Genomic DNA, 13,437 nt, shown 5'->3' with positions numbered 1-13,437 from the left:
ACATTACAGTCTCCTTTTGTATGTTTTGGGCTTTGTGATCTACTGAACAAATGGATAGTCTGTGTGTACATTAGTTGCAGTTGGTTGCCTGTGTTGGCAGTTTAATGAAGAGTGCTAGATGTCCAAGAAATGGCAGAATAAGGTTTCTTTAGCTCCACTTTTTCTGTTTGATGATTGTGCATCTTTTGTGTTAAATACGACAAATGTGGGTTATCACTTTGTGATGGTGTAAGCTCTATTGCTGTGCTTTAGTAACGGCTTAACTTTTATTGGTATTTTGTGTTTTGTTTAACTGAATGTTACCTAGCAATGCACCCCTGATGCATCACTGACAGTTTAGCTGAGCAGGGTCTGCCAATACCATCAGTAAACTCGGTTCAGAGGGTAATGCTTGTTGTTGGAAGGATGTTATTAGTAAGCAGTGCTTTAATGAACAGAAAGCACTCAATAAATGAAACTATCAATGATAAGGTCCATCTTGCACATGGCTGTCTATACCAGTAAAATTATGTATAAAGTGGGGCATTTGAGGGTTGATGTGGCATATGTTTGCAGCACCTTGACTTGTGGGGTTATGCCTTTGATATGGTGACTATGCAATAGGGCATTAGAGGCTGGCGTTGGCCCTGATGGCAGCTTTTTTGCGAAGGTACACATTACGTATACTGACTTACTGCGCCATGTTAAGACATTACTGGAGAGTTCAAGACTGCACTTTGCATTGTGATGGCACCTGCATCATAGACTATGGTGGCATTGATTAGGGAGTTTAAGGCTGCCCTTGACCCAGGTCCAACAAAGCCTATTGACTTTGCAACTGCTTGTTTTGTTAATGCTATGCACGACTCCGGTATCCACACGTGCATAAAGAAGAACCAGGTTTGGTTTTAAAAGTGGTGTTAACTGTGCAGCCCAGAGAGGGGGAACACGCTATGTACAGTACTTTTAAGCTTACACGTAGGCAAATTGAACAGGGGTCTGCAGCCTGCGGAGCAGGACGATTTGGTGCGGCCATTTCGGCACCGGCTGATTTGGCGCGGCCAACTGGCCGCAGAGCCCATTTTTGTGGGTGCCCATTTTGGCGGGCTCCCATTGGCGCACGACCAGTTCGCCACTGGGATGTTCCGGCGCCAGGATGTTTTGGCGCTAGGCCAAGATGGGGTGAAACACGTCTTCCGGGTGCCTTCTAACTTCATGACTCAAAACATGATCTCTGTTTGCACTGGTGCTGCAGCACCCCTTAGCCTGTGAGGAAGGCCAGCAAGAGAATGGACATCTATGTTACTTTGGACGTCTTGTGTGTTAAAAGGTAGGGCCGTTCCAGGTACGGACAGCTAGAGAGCAAGAAACACTGTTCTGTTCATTCTTATGATTGTCTGGCTGCAAAGCAAGGGCATTCTGTAACCTGAGCCTTCAGGCAACAAAGGGAGGGTGGCAAGAGAAGGCGCTGTGTCCAAGGTTTCTTTATACACATATGTGTAAAAAGCAGCTTCACACTGAAAAAGAATAGCTTTTCATAGTTATAAACTGTGAGTTGCATATCACTCTTCTGGGAAGACTAATCGCTCAGTGTATTAATGGCCTGCGGCTGAGATCTGCATACAACCTGTAAGTTGCAGGTTCGAATCCCAGCAGTGCTGCCTTAGGCCTTCCGAGGATAAAATAATGAAGATCACTAAACTGGGCCAGGTGACACATATACTGTACTATGAATCTGTACAGACATACATAGTGCCTATATGTTGTGGGTTGCTGACCCTTGTTGGACCCTTCACTGGGCATGCAGGCCTTCCGAGACTGTACAGTGCACAGTGTTGGGCAGCGTGAGGAGCTCGCTGCGTGCAATGTTCCTGCAAACGAAATGGGACAGAAACATGCTGTATCAGGTAAGTCACTATATCCCCCTTCTGTCACATGACCTTTCTCTATTATTGCCTCACTCGATTTACTCATTCCATGTTCTCTTTGTTCCTCTCTTTCTCACATACGCTCTGTCACCATACCTGCCTACATTTGAAAATCAAAATTCCTGAGATGTATGCCCCGCCCACAGCCACACAAGACTCCGCCCATTTGCACACGGCTCCGCCCACCTGTCAAAAAGGTAAACTCGGTTGTTGTAGCCTTCAGTTTACTTACTATAGCATTGAAAATAATTTATTCAATGCTATAGTAAGCAAAATGAAGGCGGCGTCATTGGATTGAAAGCACTATTATTGCTGCGGCGGCGCCCTCGGTGTGTTTACTATAGCATTGAATGAATGATTTTCAATGCTATTGTAAGCAAAATGAAGGTGGCGCTACCACCGAAATAATAGTGCTTTCAATCCATGTAATTTCATTGAAAGCAGCATTATTTCGGCAGCGCCGCCGCCTTCGTTTTGCTTAAAATAGTACTGCAAATCATTCATTCAATGCTATAGTAAGCAAAATGAAGGCGGCACCGGAGCAGAAATAATGCTGCTTTCATTCCAATGACATGGCTTGAAAGCACTATTATTATAGTGATGCAGGCAGTGGGCACGAACATTTCGCGCCGTTTCCGGGTCCGTCATATTCTCCTACTGATTGGCTACTTGGCTACCGGCAGCCAATCAGGTGGAGAATATGACGGAGAATCTCAAAATTCCTGAGATTCAAGGAACTTTTCCGGAGACCCGGACAAATGCTTGAAATTGTCTGTCACTCTCTCTTGAACACTCACGGTGTCTCTCTCACAGCTTTCTGTCACTCCATCGCCGTTTGTCTTAGACACTATCTAAGCCCCTCCCTCTTCTCTAGGTCTATAGTTTGTGCATGTGAGCGCCTCATTCAGCATGGTCTCGTTCTTGCTATTATCCATCGAGTCTCTCTTGCTGTCCATCGTGTCTAATTTGCGTTTTGGCGTTGCTGTTTTGCCGCGGGCCGGTTTAGGTGTTTTCTCCCCATTTTGTTTGCCACAAGGGTGTTTAGACGTGGCTGTAATGTCAGCCACGTTCAAACGTCCATCGCGCCAAATCGACGGCACCAGAAAGGCTTCAGCGGGTGTACCGTGCAGCCTGTGGCTCTCAAGATGCTTTTGACTGCAACTCCCATGAGCCCTCACAGTTCACTAGGCTGGCTAGAGCTGATGGGATTTGGGGTCAAGAGCTGATGGGATTTTGTAGTTAAAGAGATCTGGACAGCCAAAGGTTGCAGAACCCTGAATTAGAAACATTACCTTCACCTTTTGATTATTAGCAACAGATTTGTATGATTGAAACAGCACTCCACCATGATGTGTGGGCACCGCGCGGGCACTGCCACTGCGTCTCTGCTCCAATGGTTGAGCATTAAGGCTGCATACTGCCGAGTCTCTATTAAAGCACAAGACACCTCTTCTAAAGCTATATACCACAGCAGCTTGGATCATCGGGTTTCTACCGCTAGCACTCTTCACACTCTCTAGAAACACATGTCTGTTAACTTTGGCAAATGCAAAGACGCCACTGTAGGCCAACAAGATCTGCGGTAATTAAACCCATCAGAAAAGGCAAACTTTTTAACGATGCCAATGTAACATCAAGTTGATCAGAATACATGTTACCTTCTTTACAAAGAAATCGCAATGTTTTCCAGCGGACAAATGTGCCTTTGTAATATTTAATGAGCCATGATCATGCGAGCTGAAGAAAGAAAATTGGCGACGTGTGAGCTGTCGGAACGCCCCTGTGTTTTGAACTGGCAGAGTACCTCCATGTTGGCATTGACAGAGTACCTCCATGCTGGCACTGAGCTGGTGGACTGCTTCTGTGTTCGAGCTGTGCTGGCAGAGTAGCTCCATGTTGGCACTGAGCTGGTGGACTGCTTCTGTGTTAGAGCTGAACTGGCAGAGTACCTCCATGTTGGCACTGAGTTGGTGGACTGCTTCTGTGTTAGAGCTGTGCTGGCAGAGTACCTCCATGTTAGCACTGAGCTGGTGGACTGCTTCTGTGTTAGGGCTGAACTGGCAGAGTACCTCCATGTTGCCACTGAGTTGGTGGACTGCTTCTGTGTGAGGGCTGAACTGGCAGAGTACCTCCATGTTGGCACTGAGCTGGTGGACTGCTTCTATGTTAGGGCTGAACTGGCAGAGGGCTGAGCTGGCAGAGTACCTCCATGTTGGCACTGAGCTGATGGACTGCTTCTGTGTTAGGGCTGAACTGGCAGAGTACCTCCATGTTGGCACTGAGCTGGTGGACTGCTTCTGTGTTAGGGCTGAGCTGGCAGAGTACCTCCATGTTGGCACTGAGCTGGTGGACTGCTTCTGTGTTAGAGTACCTCCATGTTGGCACTGAGCTGGTGCACTGCTTCTGTGTTAGGGCTGAGCTGGCAGAGTACCTCCATGTTGGCACTGAGCTGGTGGACTACTTCTGTGTTACAGTACCTCCGTGTTGGCACTAAGCTGGTGGACTACTTCTGTGTTAGGGTGCCTCCATGTTGGCACTGAGCTGGTGGACTGCTTCTGTGTTACAGTACCTCCATGTTGGCACTGAGCTGGTGGACTACATCTGTGTTAGAGTACCTCCATGTTGGCACTGAGCTGGTGGACTGCTTCTGTGTTAGGGCTGAGCTGGCAGAGTACCTCCATGTTGGCACTGAGCTGGTGGACTGCTTCTGTGTGAGGGCTGAACTGGCAGAGTACCTCCATGTTGGCACTGCGCTGGTGGACTGCTTCTGTGTTAGGGATGAACTGGCAGAGTACCTCCATGTTGACACTGAGTTGGTGGACTGCTTCTGTGTGAGGGCTGAACTGGCAGAGTGCTTCCATGTTGGCACTGAGCTGGTGGACTGCTTCTGTGTGAGGGCTGAACTGGCAGGGTGCCTTCATGTTGGCACTGGGCTGGTGGACTGCTTCTGTGTGCGGGCTGGACTGGCAGGGTGCCTCCATGTTGGCACTGGGCTGGTGGACTGCTTCTGTGTTGGAGCTGTGCTGGCAGATGGTCTGTGTGTTGGAGTTTTGGGGAAGAAGGGTCTCAGTAAAGGTGTAGAGGAAGTGAAGTGCACGGTTCTAGGATTAGGGGTATGACAGGCAACCATCAGTAATACGTTTGTGAATGTGGCGTACGTGAGTGTTACGGATGCAGGTGTGTTGTGCCTCTGTGTTAGGGCTGGAGATGTCATGTTCCCCTGTGATAGGGCTGGAGAAGTGGAGTGTCCCTGTATTTTGTTGCAGAAGTCAAGGACTTCGGCATCAGGAATTCATGTATTTTAAATACGAGCATTGCTGATGTGTCGCGTTTAAATTACTTTTCCTATTGGGTGTGTTATGGGGAACGACCGACTAAAGGTTTCACTTATTTATGAAAGCAAGGTTGACAAATCTTTACATTTTTAATATATCATGGTACCCTGTTTTCAAGTGTGCAAAGGTGTTGTTTACTGACTGAGGGGACTGCAAAATGAAATCACATCCAGTACATTCTATGTGTAAACAATTTGTTGAGTTGATGTTCGTGAAGGTGCATTATTAGCACATGGAAATCGTTATTGACCTTCTCTCATCCAATCAGAATTTTTACAGTGTAGTCAATAGCTACTGGGGAAATGGCACAAAATGTCGCCCTCACAATTGCGACGGCCGAAAAGCCGGACTCTTTTTTTTTTAAACATCCTCTTTACACCACATATATATGTGGGGGGGTATGGGATATTATAGTAAGATGGGGGTGCTGTGGGGGTCTCCTATCTATATGGTGTAAAAGGGGTTTAATTAAAAAATAAAATAAAAAAGTCTGCATTTTTGGCCGTCGCAATTATGTCAGGTCGCAGATTACATGGGGGGCCCCAGGGGGAACGGGGAGTTTTTGGCGCTGCACACGGCCAGCGAGTGGCCGTGGGGGCAGAGTGCCCCCCGGGGGGGTATTTAAGCGCTCAGGGAAGGTTCGGGAGGCAGGCGACGGTTAGGACTTGATGATTGTCAAGTCCTGTTGCCTGCTCCCGAGCCTTCCCTGTAGTGCCTGGGGCCTAGGTGCGAGTTAGAGCAGGTGAGGTAGGGGAGTTGTAGCAAGGGTGGGCGGTTAGGTTTTGTTAATTAAAAAAAAATATATATATATCGTTTACATTACGATTTTTGTAGGAGGGGTGCCGTAGATAAGACACCCCTCGCGTCTTACCGTGGGTCTCCGTGCTTCCGGGTGCACGCCGGGGGTACTCCGTGAGTGGGGGGGGCGTGAGGGCTCCGTGGTGTTGCGGCGGGGAGTTGGGGAGGAATCCTTCCTCCGTTCGCGGGTCGGCTGTGCGTGGGGGTTGGAGGGGCAGGTTAAGGAGCATAGCGGCAGCGGCTTCTCCGCGGCTCCTCAGTGGGATTTCCCGCGGATTGCGAGCGTTTGTCTCGGCGCTTGTGGGCGCGGTAGCAGCGCTCGTTAGGAAGGGGGCAGAGCAGCTCCGTTAAAGGGACCGTGTCCCTCGTGTGAGAGAGAGGTGCGGTGCTGCTTGGGCACCGCTAGGTGGCAGTGTGCGCTGCCTTTAGTAAGCACTAATTTGTGCTTGTTTTTCTAGTGTTTTTGGGGCTCCCTCTTCAGGGTTTTTTACTAGGTAGTAGGGAGGGGGTGTGGCAAGGGTAAAATAGTTTAATAGGGTTTTTTTAAAAAAAAAAAAATTTTTTTTTTTTTATAGATTACAAAATAGCATAAGGCAATAACAATAGTAATAATACCAGTAATAAAAGGTAATTTGGTAGGGATATTTTTGGGTTTAGTTTTTTCTTTTATTAATTATCAATATTAGGGAGGTTATTTTACGGGTTATCACCCAAGGTGTGTTTTGGGTCTGGGCTTTTTAATTTCTTGTCGGAGTTGCTCAGGGACAAGGGTGCTAGTCCACGGGTAGGTCCCGGCTCGGGGGCTTAGAGTACATAGTTTGATTTTAAGGGGCATATTTTTGGGCACACGCGGACTATTGTGCACAATGACAGGCCAGGGAGCAAGCAAGAAGGGGCTGGTGGATGCTGGGGCCTTGAAGAAGGCCCTGGAAATCATTAGCAGGGCAACTAAAGCCCAATTGGAAGGGGCGTTAGGGGAAGTTACGGGAGAAGAGGAGAGTAGTGGGGGTAGGCCGCAGCGTAGAGCGGCGGCAGACGGGGCGCTGGCGGCGGTGGTGGCTTGCACCCCTACGGCAGGGAGAGGGGAGGTTTGGGAATCCAGGGGTAGGAAGATGAGGAGGGAGATAGACAAGAGGGCGGATGGGGGTTTAAGGAGCTTGAGGGGGCAGCCAGGGAGGGAGGAAGGGTATGATAGCTCTAGGGAAGAGGGGAATGCTCGAGAAGGTGGGGCCCGAGGGAACAGCAGTGGGGGCAGGGGGGGCGCAGACGGGGGTGTCTGGGCGGAGGGGAAGAGGGGGTAAATACCTGCAGAAGAGCGCAGGTGGGATAAGGAGGGAGAGGTCCCCGTCAATTGAGGAGGGTAGGGTGGGGCGCGGAACGGCCCCCCCGGGTAGGAGGAGTGGGGGCGGAGGGCGCTGCGCAGCCCCCGCTGTACAGGTGGAGGGTGAGGGTTTCGGTACGGCCCCTCCTCGGTCAACGCAAGGAGAGCCTAGAGGGCGCAGCACAGCCCCTAGCGATCAGGATTCCAGGGTGGAGGTCGGAACGCCTCGCCCAAGAGAAGAGGACCAGGCAGAGGTTCCCACAACCCCGCCGAGAAGACGTCAAGGGAGTGGCGGGGGGGACGCTCCGGGCTCGCAAGAAGATCAGCAAGTCGTCTCGGGCATGAGCTCGCATCCTCAATGGTATTTAAGGGGTGATGAAGTGTGTTGGGAGGAATACGGGGGGCAATGGGAAGTTGAAGATTACAGGGCTGAAAGGGAAAGGGGTGAGAAGAGAAGAAGTTCAAGGTGGGACAGGGTAAGGGAAGTGCAGGGTGGTCGGGGTGAAAGGGGTCAAGGGAATTATTGGCTGGGTGATTGTGCTGACATGTTTTGTCCCCGCAGTAGGAGCCCTCTAAGAAAGGAGAGGAGGAGCATCGGTGTGGACGCCAGACCACGGGCGGCAGGTGTGGAAAGAGGTGAGCGGGAAAGGGAATGGTCATCTGCATGGCAGAGAGGGGTCACAAGAAGGGGGACAGGGGATGAAGGGTCTGGACTGCAAAGTGTAAGGAAAGAAGTTGGTGTGCAGGCCATTGGAGCCGCAGGGGCTGGGAAGAGCATTTGCTCAGTGGAGGTCCAAACGGACAAGGTGGTGGAGCCATTGGTGCTCGAAGTGCAAGCTGAGAAAGATAAGGAGGTTGAAGGGAAAGGAAAAGAGAACAAATTGCCATACATGGGGATAACAAAACCATTAGGGGCACACTTGATGGCAGCGACCAAGGGGAAGATTGAGGCGGGGGAATTTGTGGATGTCTTTAAATTGCTCCATAGGGAAGTGAGAGCAAAGGAGGGGTCTAAGGAGGAAGAGAGGGAACTGGCTTCACGCCCAAGGGTCCCGGTGACTATTGAGAATTGGACGTCGGCGTTTACCATTTATGCCAGTGTGTACTGTGAAAAATTCCCGGAGCGTTGCGTGGCCCTACTTAAATATATGGACGTAATTAGGAAGGCTTTCACGAGTTTTGGGGGTTTTGCCTGGGTACGCTATGGTGAGGAATTCAGAGCAAGAATGGCAGAGGACAGTCAGGCGGTCTGGGGGGAGATAGACATGGATCTTTGGCTGCAATGGATGGCTCCAACGAGGCCTGCCCCGACATTGCACACGGCAAGTGGGCTGCCTGTGCCTTACCGGCCCTTTCTTGGTCGCCCCGCCCATGAGGGGGCGGGGGTAGGAGGCGGAGGACAGCCCTCGACAGCATGTTGGGCGTTCAATAAAGAAGGATGCACGAGGTGGTTGTGCAAATTTCAACACGAGTGCAGCAGGTGTGCGGGTCGGCATCCGGTTACAGATTGTTTGCAGGCAGGTGACAGTGGGTCAGGGCAAGGAGCGGGGCAAGGAAGTAGGGGTGAAGGACTGCTCGCCAGGTAAATTGGGGTGTGCTGGTCGGTCGGGCTCAGTTTAACGGAAAAGGAGGGGGGGCACAAGGTTTGATGAAAGGTTTTTGGGGGCAACTTAAAGGGGGCAGGAGAAGGGTGAGGAGGAAGAAGGGTAGGTGGGGGAAGGCCGCAGGGGGGATATAACGGTGGAAATTGTTAAGGGGAGGTAGCTGTCGTTTGGAGGGCATGGACGACGGTGGTGAAGCCCTCACGCTTGCCGCACGACAAGGTGAGTAGGCTTCAGGCTGCATGGACGGAGGTGCGGGAGCGCCTCTGGTGCAGCAGGGGGAAGTGAGGAGATGGGTCTGCATGGACGGGGGTGCACTAGGGCCCCTGGTGCAGCTGGGGGAAAAAGTAGAGCAGCAAAGCAAGGGCCGGAAGAGGAATTTATGTGGAATGGTCTGCATGGACGGGGGCACAGGTTTGGCCCCTGGTGCAGCGTTGGGGAGGAGTAAGGCAGAAAAGGGGCCTGCATGGACGGGGGTGCACTAGGGCCCCTGGTGCAGGTGGGAAACAGGTGGTAATGGACGCAAGGAGCTTGAGGATTGTGATATGGAAGGGTCTGCATGGACGGGGGCGCAGGTTTTGGCCCCTGGTGCAGCGGTTGAGAGGAGTAAGGCAGAAAAGGGGCCTGCATGGACGGGGGTGCACTTGGGCCCCTGGTGCAGGTGGGGGAAACAGGTGGTAATGGACGCAAGGAGCTTGAAGATGGTGATATGGAAGGGACTGCATGGACGGGGGTGCAGGTTTGGCCCCTGGTGCAGTGGCGAGAGGAGCAATAAAGTTAAGGGCCTGCATGAACAGGGGTACACGTGGGTCCCCAGTGCAGGAGGGGGCAACGCAGGGCCAATATTAATAAGGTGAGGGAAGGTGGGGGTGGGCAAAGGGGGAGCTGGGGGGTAATAGTTTAGAAGAAAAAGGGGGTCTAAGTGGGTTTGGGTGTATTGTTTAAAGGTTAGGTGAAAGGGGCGATATATAGGGGGACGGTAGGAGAAGACCTGAGGTGTTTCCGGAGAGGGTTAAGGAGATGGCCAGAAAGTATAGGGTACTGAGGAGGTGTTACTAGGGGTGTGGGAAAGATTAGGAGGTTTGGAACTCATCCATTTAGGAGGGGTGCAGCATCTGAAAGTAGCAGGCTTGGCTATTAAGTGGAGTAGGTGAAAAGGTGGGGACGCTGGGAGTAAGGGAGATACAAAGGGTATGTCAGGGACCGGGGCAAAAGGAATGTCTTTATAGAATTTTTCAGTAGGTAGCAGGAGTGTTGCATTTATTAGGAGGTTGTTGATTTGTAAGTGATTTTGTAATTTCTTTTTTCAGATGCTGCTAGGAGGTCCGGTCAGATGTCAAAAATCTGGTTTTGGGACATTCTACGGTTAAGTGGGCGGGGAAAGAAGTTGGGAAAAAGGGTTGTTTGGCAGGCAACTGGGGTGCAACTATGAAGATGTTTTGGTAAAATGTCCGGGTTTGGGGGGCTGGGATGGGATTAGTTGCTTCCTAAGTTGGCTGGGGTGAGGGAAAGCTATGGGCCGCCAGATGGGGGGGATTAGTTTTGCTGGGAAAAAGGATCTGGTAAGGGATACGGGTGTGGCTCTTCTTAGGTTATGGGCTGGGAGACTGGGTAAATAGTTTGAGGTAGAAAAGTTTGGGGGGGTGGGGCAGAAAGAACTCCTCGGGGGAGGGTTTTTCTGGTGCCGGGGGCATGGCCCCTTTTGATGTGGGGGGAGGGAAGCACAATGGGGGAATGACACGGGAAAGGATGGGGTGGCGCTGTTTGCACAAGCAGGTCACCCCGGGGGAACAGGTATTGAGCCTGGAGGGGCATGGCCCCTGGGAGAAAGCGGGACGCCTGGAAAAGGGGCAAGGAGACGGTAGGATCCAAGGGATCATTAGGGAGGAATTGGGTTATTTAATTATTTAATTGTTGGGGGAAAATGAAAATGAAAATGTTAATTTATTTAATTGGTTGTTAAAATATTTCTTTAGTTTGTTAGGCCATGGAGCCAGTTAAGCGTTTGATTGTAAGCTTTGGCCTGTCACATTAAAGCGACCTTTTCCACTTTTAAATGAGTCTGGGTTTTTGTGCAGTAAGCCAAAAGGGGGGCCCTGGGGGGAACGCAAAGTGTTTCCCCCCGGGGAGTTTTTGGCGCTGCACACGGCCAGCGAGTGGCCGTGGGGGCAGAGCGCCCCCCGGGGGGGTATTTAAGGGCTCAGGGAAGGTTCGGGAGGCAGGCGACGGTTAGGACTTGATGATTGTCCCGCCCTCCCACCCCTTGCATTTTCGTTTCAGGGTAGTGTCTGGTTATGTAATATGGGGGGGTCCGTTGTTCATGGGATCATACGGGGGGTTTTTAGATGATAGGGCGAGTTTTTTATGAGTTTTGGGGGTCTGTTAGGAGGGTAGGGGTTGGTAGTTTTGTGTGACAGGTCAGGGCATTTGAAAGTGTGTGTAATATATGTTGCTGATGTGGCAGGTCAGGCTGGCTGCAGGTCATAGGAAGGGGGAGTTTGGTGTAGAGGGGAGTTTGATGGGTGTTGAAGTGGGTTGGGGAGCTGGGGGCATGGCCCCTTTTGATGTGGGGGGTGGGAAGCACAATGGGGGAATGACACGGGAAATGATGGGGTGGCGCTGTTTGCACAAGCAGGTCACCCCGGGGGAACAGGTATTGAGCCTGGAGGGGCATGGCCCCTGGGAGAAAGCGGGACGCCTGGAAAAGGGGCAAGGAGACGGTAGGATCCAAGGGATCATTAGGGAGGAATTGGGTTATTTAATTATTTAATTGTTGGGGGAAAATGAAAATGTTAATTTATTTAATTGGTTGTTAAAATATTTCTTTAGTTTGTTAGGCAATGGAGCCAGTTAAGCGTTTGATTGTAAGCTTTGGCCTGTCACATTAAAGCAACCTTTTCCACTTTTAAATGAGTCTGGGTTTTTGTGCAGTAAGCCAAAAAGATCTGCTACTGGCATTGACTGCATTCTGAACATATGGGCCCTGATTCATGGATTATTGGCGCCAAACTGGATTTGTGTGCTATTCTGCCCGCAAATCCCCATTTGTTAAACAGGGATTTGCTGGCAGAATGGCACACAAATCCCATTATTTTCAGCGCAAATAATCCATGAATCAGGGCCTTTGTCTTCAGAGGCAGACAGGTAAGCGGCAATGGAATTTGCAGGTAAGATTGTGTTTCCACAAGGCAACTCCTCTGTGCATACCTTATTTTGCAGCAACATGATTTTTAACACACGAAAGAGAAAGCTAAAACATTGGCAAATGCTTCCATTGTATTTTAGAGAAAACTGTTTATTTTGACACGACACCTAATGCATGCTTATGTTAAACCCGTTCGGGTTCAAACAAGTTGCATTTAAAACGCTTCACTTAGGAAGACAACGTGTGCATTTTGCGAAGTCTTTTAAACATGCATGACACAAATACATGTGAAGTATCAGGGCACAGGTGGTCTGGATCGTCTGGTGCACTGCCCATCAAGCGTCCTATTTCAGAAGTAGCCTACCCAAAATCCGCAGATAGGATAGCTCAGCAAGTTAGGTGCTCGCTTTAGACATCCGTGTTCGCCTTGCTGTCACAGGTGTGAGGCATTCACCCTTTCGAGGTCCGGCCGTTCCTCCTTCTGAGGCGACACATTGCATGCCAGTGCATGCGTCATAATATCATCTACCGTTGCAGCGCTTGGAAGCAGTAGTAAACTGGATATGTGTGTGATATATGTTCAATGGATACACACTATGTAGTCTTCAGCATACATCTTTCTGCGTTTCTGAATCAGCTCTTGGGGAGCTTGCTGGAGTCTTCCTTTCAGGGCGAGAGTGAACGCACCCCAGTATTATAGCTAGGACATGAGCGGTTGGGAGACTGACTCACCATCAATGAAGAGGTCAGTCCCCCAAGTAATGGCTTCCCATCGGGAGCCTCCATTTTGTGTGACATGGCTGAACAGAGTGCTGGGGCTGGGAAGTTAGACTGGCCCGTCTGTAGCGAGCAGACCGTGCTGGGGAGGCAAAGCGACTCAAGGCTTTGGGCCCGAGAATGAAGTCCAGCTGTTTCTCTGGCATGAGGGCACCTTGTTTATTTATCTGTGTTCATATCTCTGCGGAAACCAGAGCCCCAGACTGGCCAGCCCCAGCCACCATGCAGGCGTAGGAAGGAATGTTATCAGCAGGCAATATCAGCGTGGAGAGGAGGGCAAGGGCTGCGCAGGGACATACGTGCCTGCAGGCCACGGACGATCATTTCCTCACAGCAGAGCTCAGTGAACATGTGCCAGCCCCACTACAGCTCTCCCAAGCAAGAGCGCAGGAGCAAGTTCAAAGCCCATGCAGGGGCTTGGGGGACTTGCCGCTGTAAATGGAATGAGGAAACGAGGGGTGCTCTAAATAGGCGGCTTGGCCTAAATATTGGCTGTGGGCGAGTGGCGAATCAACTTTCGCGGCACCAGTCGTCCAGGGATGAATATCAGTTT

This window comes from Ambystoma mexicanum, chromosome 1q (genome assembly GCF_040938575.1).
Source record: "Ambystoma mexicanum isolate Mex_15411 chromosome 1q, UKY_AmexF1_1, whole genome shotgun sequence".
Classification (NCBI taxonomy): domain Eukaryota; kingdom Metazoa; phylum Chordata; class Amphibia; order Caudata; family Ambystomatidae; genus Ambystoma; species Ambystoma mexicanum.
The sequence above is the reverse complement of the archived record's forward strand: the minus strand, read 5'-3'. Positions refer to the sequence as shown.